An 8126-nucleotide genomic window follows, 5' to 3' on the forward strand; every position below is an offset into this window, starting at 1 on the left:
ATTTGTGCTCAAATCCATTCCTCACCCTTCTCCTGCTCTGCTCTGTGTCACTGGAGATGACCCAAGAAGGCTGCATTTCTCCAGGACCTGCTTAGAAGGCTTGGGCCTTGGGAGGCACAGTTGGAGATAATGGGCAAAGGAGAAAAAAAAAAAAATGTACGTTATACTTACTCTATTCTTTGACTCAGTATCTCTAGCCCTGGTTGTATCTTCTCTATGGACACTAGACAAGCCTGCCTGGTTCCATCTCCTTCCGGTTACCTTGACCATGGTCTTTTGAAGGATCAACTTCTCCTTTTGTCCTTCTAGCCCAGGGAGTGATAGCAGATTTCTGCTGTTGCTACTCTCAGGGTGTGTGTGTTTGCAGGGAGAGTGGCTGGGTTGGGGGGCGGGGGGCAGGAGGTCTTGCAGCTCCTTTTTACCAGTGTGCGTAGTTTCCTCTATGCTCAATTTTGAGTACTTCCTGGTGAACCCTGACTCATGTATTAATCATAAAGAAGGTACTCAATCAAGCATTGCTGCAGATTTTTTAAAAAGGTATCAAAAGGTCCTGGTAAATATAGAATATTGGAAATCAATGAATCTTAAGTATGTATCAATTACATTTTCCTTTTATAGATAAAGAAACTAAAGCCCAAGAAAGGAAAATGACTTCCCAAGGCAATGCAGTCAGGAAAATATGTGGCATGTGTGCTCATGTAAAAGGCTTTTCTACCAAATTTATAATGCATATTCTCCAGATTGTATGTGACTTGAAGACAGGGAGTCCTCTTTGTATATTGGTAATTCCTAGTGCCTAGCCTGATATGGAGTGGGAGCTGTAAATTTGCATCCAGTGGAACTCACTGGTCAATACAAATGCCTTAGAGAAGCTATATAGATATTAAAAAATATCACATTTTCAATTTATGTTAAAAATTCTGGCATTAAAATTTGACATACAAAATTTCTACTAGTACTCTGGAAGACAAATATTACATGATTTACAAAATAATTTCTCACATAAGCCACAGGACAACTTTGTGGAATAATAGGCAAAAGCAGTATTTATTAGGCTTGTTTTATAGTTGAGAAAGTGAAAGTTTTGGGACTTCAAGTAACTTGCTCAAAGTAAGATCCCAGTCAGAATGCAAACAGATCTTCTGATTGCAAAATGGATACTGCACAATTACACTGCCTTGTGCTCCCTATCTGACATCTGAAGTAGATACAACATCTGGAAGCCATAATATATTTAGCCATTATGGCAGCATTAACAAGTTAGAAATATCCTTCTCAAACTGGGTTACTTACAGTCCAGGGGGTTCTCAGGGGTGTCCTGGGGCTACTTGAAGCCAAAGAATAAACCTACTGGATCTTCCTGAAAATGAAATTTGCTAGGAAATTTGAGTAAATATGTAAGTAATTAAATAAAAGATTTCACATTAAACTAACACAAATATATGATAACTAAGAATATAAAATTTTTGTGTTTTTAATTGTAAAATATCAGATCTGAAAGCATTTTTTTTTAATTTGTCATTAGTCTTAGGGCATGGCTCGAGGTCTAAGAAGGTTTCTCCATTCTTTACTCCAGGGGTACTTTAAAGAGTTGAAGAATTACTACATCTTTCTAAAAAACAGTACCTTTAAAAAAAAAAAACAACACAAAGTAATACATTCACGTAATCCTATATAAAATTGACCTTCACACCCTCACCAAAGAGCTTCTGTGACCAGGCCGGCAGGGGGGTTAATGAGGAATGAAAAAGCAGGCTGTGCGGGGTGACCAGACCAGCAAGGAGGTCAGTTGGGAGTGACTAGGCCAGCAGGGGGGACAGTTGGAGGTAACTAGGCTGGTAGGGGGGGCTGTAAGAGGTAACCAAGCCAGTGGGAGGGGCAGTTTGGGGTGACATGGTCAGCAGCAGGGAGCAGTTAGGGTTGACCAGGCCAGCAGGGGGTCAGTAAGGGGTGACCAGGTAGGTAAGCAGATGAGTGATGAGGAGCCAGCAGTCCAAGATTGTGAGAGTGATGTCCGACTGCCGGCAGTCAGACATTCCCCAAGGGGTCCCAGATAGAAGAGGGTATAGGCTGGGCTGAGGGGACGACCCTCCCCATGCACAAATTCTATGCACACATAAAATAATATAGAGGGTTATAGTGAAAACCAATAGTTTTCCATCTATCCTGTTTCAGTCCTAGTCCCAGAAACAGTAATCTATTATGTGCTTCTGTATTTATTTTTGTGTTGTTATTTCCTGGATCAACTTTAAACATTATCCATTAACTTCCACCCAGGAAACTGAGGATTGACCTCACTTAGACACCCCTAGAAATATCACTTCCTCTCTGTGAGCTTGTATTATAATCATTTTAATGGTAGTTTGGGAGTAATAATATTTTAATTGTTGTGATCAAATTTATCAATCTCATTTTTGTGCCCTGCTTAAGACTTCCTCTATGTCAAGGTCATGAGATAGTCTGCCATATTATCTTCTAAGAATTGTATTATTTTGTCTTTTTATTTTTAAAACCATAATTTAATTGATTTTTAATATGGTGTAGGTTACATAACAAATTTACATTTTTCTAAATAAAAGTATATATTAATAGAGTAATAACCAATGAAAGGCTCACTTTAATAATATATAAAGAAAATAAACAAAGCAGTAAGAAAAATATTATCCAACAAAAACATGCAAGAATGTTGAAAAAAGATTGCAAATAAGGATATTCTAATGACCAATCAATGTTTTTAGAAGTTACTTAACCTCATTTGTAACCACAGAAATACAAATTCAAACCATAATAAGAAACAATTTTATAATCTTAAATGACAAAATAATTTAAAAATTGACAATAGCAAATGTTGGCAAGAATGTAGAACATCAGAGACTCTCCTGAACTTCTGTTGAAAACATAAATTACTAAAATAATTTTGAAATTATTTGGCATTATCTACTAAACTTAAACATACACAGCCCTACAGGAATTTTACTTTGATGCACATAAGCACAAAGAGATGTGTTCAAGAATTATATAACATTAATATTCATAATAGTTCCAGATAAGAAATAGTACAAAAGTTCATAAACAGTAGAATGAGTTAATACATGGTAGAATATTTTTATAGCAAAGAGAGTGATGAACCTCCCAATTATAATTTTATAATTTTGAGCACAAGTAACCAACACACACACACACACACACACACAAACAATTCATGATTATAGTTCTAAAAATTAAAAAACAAATCAAGCAACAAACTATACCAAATGGAAGTAAGTACAGACATTATTGCTAACAGATATTGAGGAATCCACTATTATGAGTAAACTGATTTCCTAGAGCTGCCATAACAAGCAACACATGATTACACAACAAAAATTTATTTAGATCTCAGGCAGAAGTCTGAGAAGCCAGGTTTGGTTTTCTTTGAGACCTCTCTCCTTAGCTTATAGAGAGCTCTCTTCTCCCCATGTCTTCACTTGCTCTTTCTTCTGTGTATATTTGTGTCCTAATTTCCTCTTCTTTAACAATATCTGTCATATTGGAGTAAGGTCCACCCTAAAGACCTCTTTTTAACTTAATTACCTCCTCAAAGATTCTCTAAATACAATCACATTCTGAAGTATGGGGGATTGGGACTTCAATTTATGAATTTTAGGGGACACAATTCAGCCTATCACATTGAAGAGGGTATAGTCTTGTTTACCAGGGCTGGAAATATTTTGCCTCTTGACCTGGTTGGTGATGGTCACATGGGGATTAACTTAGTGGTAATTTATGGCAGGGAACATTTGCTTTGTTTCCTTATTTTGGATGTACATTATACTTCATGATACAAAGGTTAAACATATTATAGATACAATTAAGATATGAATGTCAGGTTTGCTTAGGTAACAAACAACCCTAAAGTCTAAGTGATTTATAACAGTAAACAGGTATATCTCACTCACATTTTTTCTTGGTGGCTGTGGATCTGCTGGACTTAGCCTGAAGGAATTGCCCTTATTTGGGACATGCCATTCTTGTGGCAAAAAAAAAAAAAAGAACAAGAGAGCTGGTGGAAACTCTTGATTTCCTTTCAAGCAGAGAATAAGCGTGTAACATGATCTCATATTATAAAAATATTAGTGACCATTTGTCAATTACACATCAGTGGTAAGGGATATAGACTCCTTCTTCCCTGAGTGAGAGCCACTGTAGGTCAACAAGAAAAGCTACAAACTTATAGAGCAGTAGGGAGAAAATAACCTGGGACAAATACACTCAAACATAAAAAGTTGGTACAAAATTATAGACTGAAAGAAAACATTTGAGATTCTGATGACAGATAAACACATTTTTGTTAGGTCAAAATATTTCAATACTTTAAAAAGTGGAATTGTGATATAAAAAAAAAAAGGAAAGAAAGAAAGAAAGAAAGGAAGGAAGAAAGAAAGAAAGAAAGAAAGAAAGAAAGAAAGAAAGAAGAAAGATTTGTTTTAGAACCTTAGAGCAGAGAAAGTCTATCTAAATTTAATATCAAATTCTGGAACCATAAATCTTACTAGATTAATATTAAACAGTGAATTAGAAAAAATGGCAAAACACAAAGATAAAAGACAACCTACAGATATTTTAAATTTAAATCACAGGTAAAATGGCTTTTTTTTTGAGAATCTGATATTCCAAGTTAATAAGAAAAGGTATAACAACTTCATGTTATTTTACCAACTAAATACAAGGTTTATCCCTGTGTTGTCTTCATTCCTTGGATCCCGGATAATCTATCCAATACAATAGATCAGTGTTTCCCAACCTTCTCTCATGATGAGAATCACCTGGTGGAGTTGTTAAAACACAGATTCCTGAATCCCAACTAAGAAGTGCTAAACTAGAATTTTTGAGAACATATAGGTAAAATTGCATACCTAACTTAGTGCTCTGTATATAAAATCTGTCTTAGAGCACTAGTTAAGTATACAATTTTACCTATATGTTCCCAAAAATTCTATTAATAGTTTAGCACTTCTTAGTTGAGATTCAGGAATCTGTGTTTTAACAACTCCACCAGGTGATTCTCATCATGAGAGAAGGTTGGGAATCACTGATCTAGATGGACATTCCCAAGAGGAGAAAAAGGCTCAAACACAGTTTGAGAAAAGATCCCCAGTCACATTTATAATAAGGTGAATGTAAATTAAAACCATCATGAGACACTATTTTTTCACCTATGAGATTGGCAGAAACTTGGGTAAGGAGCTTTGTTGGCCAACAGGTAATTATATATTGTTGAAAGGAATGTCCATTATTATCTCAATTTCCGCTCCATCTGGCAGTATCTCTCAAAGTTTATAATGCACATATCCTTTGAATGAGTGATTTCATCCCTAAATATTTAAATACCTAACTGTGCACCCCATGCGTAGCACATGCACAAATATAAGCTTATAGAAAGATACTTATTATAGCATTTTTTGTTAAAAAGGGCAAATAAATCTAAATGTGTACTTGTATAAACATTGGTAAGAAAAAAATGTAGCATATCCATATAATGGCAGTTATACTTACTAAATGGAAATATCTCAAACTTATATTAAGTGGGGAAAGGGGAAGTGCAAAAAAATTTGTATAGGAGGCCACCTTCTGTGGAAAAGAAAACAAACAAGATGTATCTGAAAACTATTAATTGACTGATAGGCTCTGGAGAGAATTAGTGACTAGAATAAAAAGAAGGGAGGAAGTCTTATTTTTCACCATTTTGTACCTATTTTGTGTGTGTGTAAAACATGTGTCTGTATTGGCTAATTATAAACAACCAAACAACAAACAAACAACCAATCAAACAAACATGAATGAATGAACAATCCAGAAACACTTAGAGAAGTGAAATGAAGAACAGAAAAGATTCCAGGATTGAAAATCAACTGGGTCTAGGTTTCAGTCCTAGCCCTTACCTGCAGACCCTTTGTTTCTCTGAGTTCTGTGAAATGTAAAGCTGTAAAATACAGATCTAGCAGCATTGTTGAACCAATTAGAAATAATCAGCCTGACGGGCATGCCTGGCTCCATGAATAATAGCCGCTATTATTGAGTTCAAGTCATCTCACAGGTGGGGAAATTAAAGACCACAGGAAGATGGAATCTATTTCAAGTCACACAAGAAGTTTAACAGAATTCTCCCTCAAGGGGTGGCTTCTGGCTTTGAATTATGTACAGTTATATGAGAGTCACTCTCTTCAGGGCAGGACAGAGCTAGACAGGTTGGTGGTGCAGTTTCAGGTACAATGGAGCAATAGCAATGTATCTTCTTGTGTTTCTCTCATTAGTATCACAAAGAACTCAATCAGCATTTGGCTGGGAGGAGGAATCATCTGAGTAGATTGGAGCCTCATGGGAGTTGCCAGATAAAGTTCATTATGCCCAATGACAATAAAAAACAAAACAAATTAACAACAAATAAATTTGCAGGACAGATATATCCCAAATAGGATAGTGGAGCTTAAATGCAGCATAACTATATTACAAGATGATGTGCTCATTATCTCAGATTCAAATGTTACTGGATATCCTGTCCTTTTATTAGTTAAACCTGGCAATCCTATCCATGAGTGGAGAAACCCACAGGAGAATTCTCGCACTCATTTGGCAAAAAAATGCAAAGCTTCTCAGAGCTAGTCTTAGAGAACTGCTCCTCCCTGGATACTTTGCAGCATAAACCTTGAGGCAGAGCTTGAGGAAAAGGTGAAAAGAGGATCAGGCACAGCTCTGGGTGATTAACCCACCAGATAAAGTTGCTGGCTCAGTTACTCTCAGCTGCCCCTTCTCTTCCGAGATGAGGTGAAGCCTTTGCAGTGGAGAGCGAGAAGAGGGTTGGGAGGCAGGTGTTTTCCCCTCCCTGATGCAGCTCCATTTCTTGCTGAGCATGTGCCCAGGATACCTACCTTTAAAAGCCAAGACAGTCACCTGTAGCATTGTGGAGGGTCTTTGCTCTGGACAACAGGCGTCTTACCATTTGTGTATTTTAGTGGGTTTGTAATGAGGTGGGGACTGGGGAAGTGGGGCGGGGCGGGGAGGGGGGTTACTGGCAAGAAGTGAAGAAATGGTATCTATTATTTTCCTTTCTTTCTGCAAAAACTTTCGGACTCAGGCCTACTTCCAGGACCTAGAACACTGTCTTACTGAAAAAAATGTTCTCTTTTCCTGTGGCTTCTCTTACAAGGCCTTGTGTTCTCATCTCATCCCTTTTCCAGTTCTGAAGGCAGTTCTCTAGTTGTTGGTGGACTGCACAGCTCTGAATTGCTTCTTCCTCCTTTTGGTTCAGGCTCTTCCTAACCTGTTAAAGTAGGGTAGATGCTCCTTCCCAGTCCCCTGCAAAGGAGAGGAGATACTCCCTAACTAGCATGGCAACTCTGCTGTTACTCCCACAATGGCAGGAAAGGTCAGGCTCCTTCTTCTAAAATCTGAGTACAGAGCCCTTATTGGTTTGGCTCGGTGGATAGAGCATTGGGCCATGGACTGAAGAGTTCCATGTTTGATTCCGGTCAAGACACATACCTCAATTGCAGGCTTGATCCCCAGCCTTGGTCGGGGCATGGGCAGGTGGGGGTAGGGAGTAACCAATTGATGTGTCTTTCTCTCGTCCATGTTTTTCTGTGTCTCTCCCACTCCCTTCTCTCTAAAAATCAATGGGAAAAACATCCTCAGATAAGTATTAACAAAACAAAAATAATAAAAACTGAGTACAGAAGTTTGTTGGCAGTGCCTGCCCCAAGCTTGAAAGAACTGGGGCAAGGATGCTCCTTTTCATAGGAAGGTTTTCTAACTACAGTATCTACCTCTTCATGGGGCTCTGTTATCCTGTACTGGGGTTTCTCAAAGCTAGGGGGTTCATGTAGAGCCAATCACAACTTTGGGGAGCATTGTATTTCCCTGGGAAGGGTTTCCCAAATAACAGAGCAAGCCAAGAGCTCAAGTTGGGAGTTCAAATATTTGTATTGAAACCTGGACTAAAGTAAATGCTGGGCTGTTGCTAGCAAGCTACTAGAATCTATTTGTGCTCAGTAGTCATTAACAGTCCTGTGCCAGCTGAGGAGAGAAAAGCAGAATAAGCTGCACTTGATGACTTTCAGGGAAGAGAAAGAGAAAGGGTCAAGCACTTT

The sequence above is a fragment of the Pipistrellus kuhlii genome, unplaced genomic scaffold (assembly GCF_014108245.1).
Source record: "Pipistrellus kuhlii isolate mPipKuh1 unplaced genomic scaffold, mPipKuh1.p scaffold_m20_p_2, whole genome shotgun sequence".
NCBI lineage: Eukaryota > Metazoa > Chordata > Mammalia > Chiroptera > Vespertilionidae > Pipistrellus > Pipistrellus kuhlii.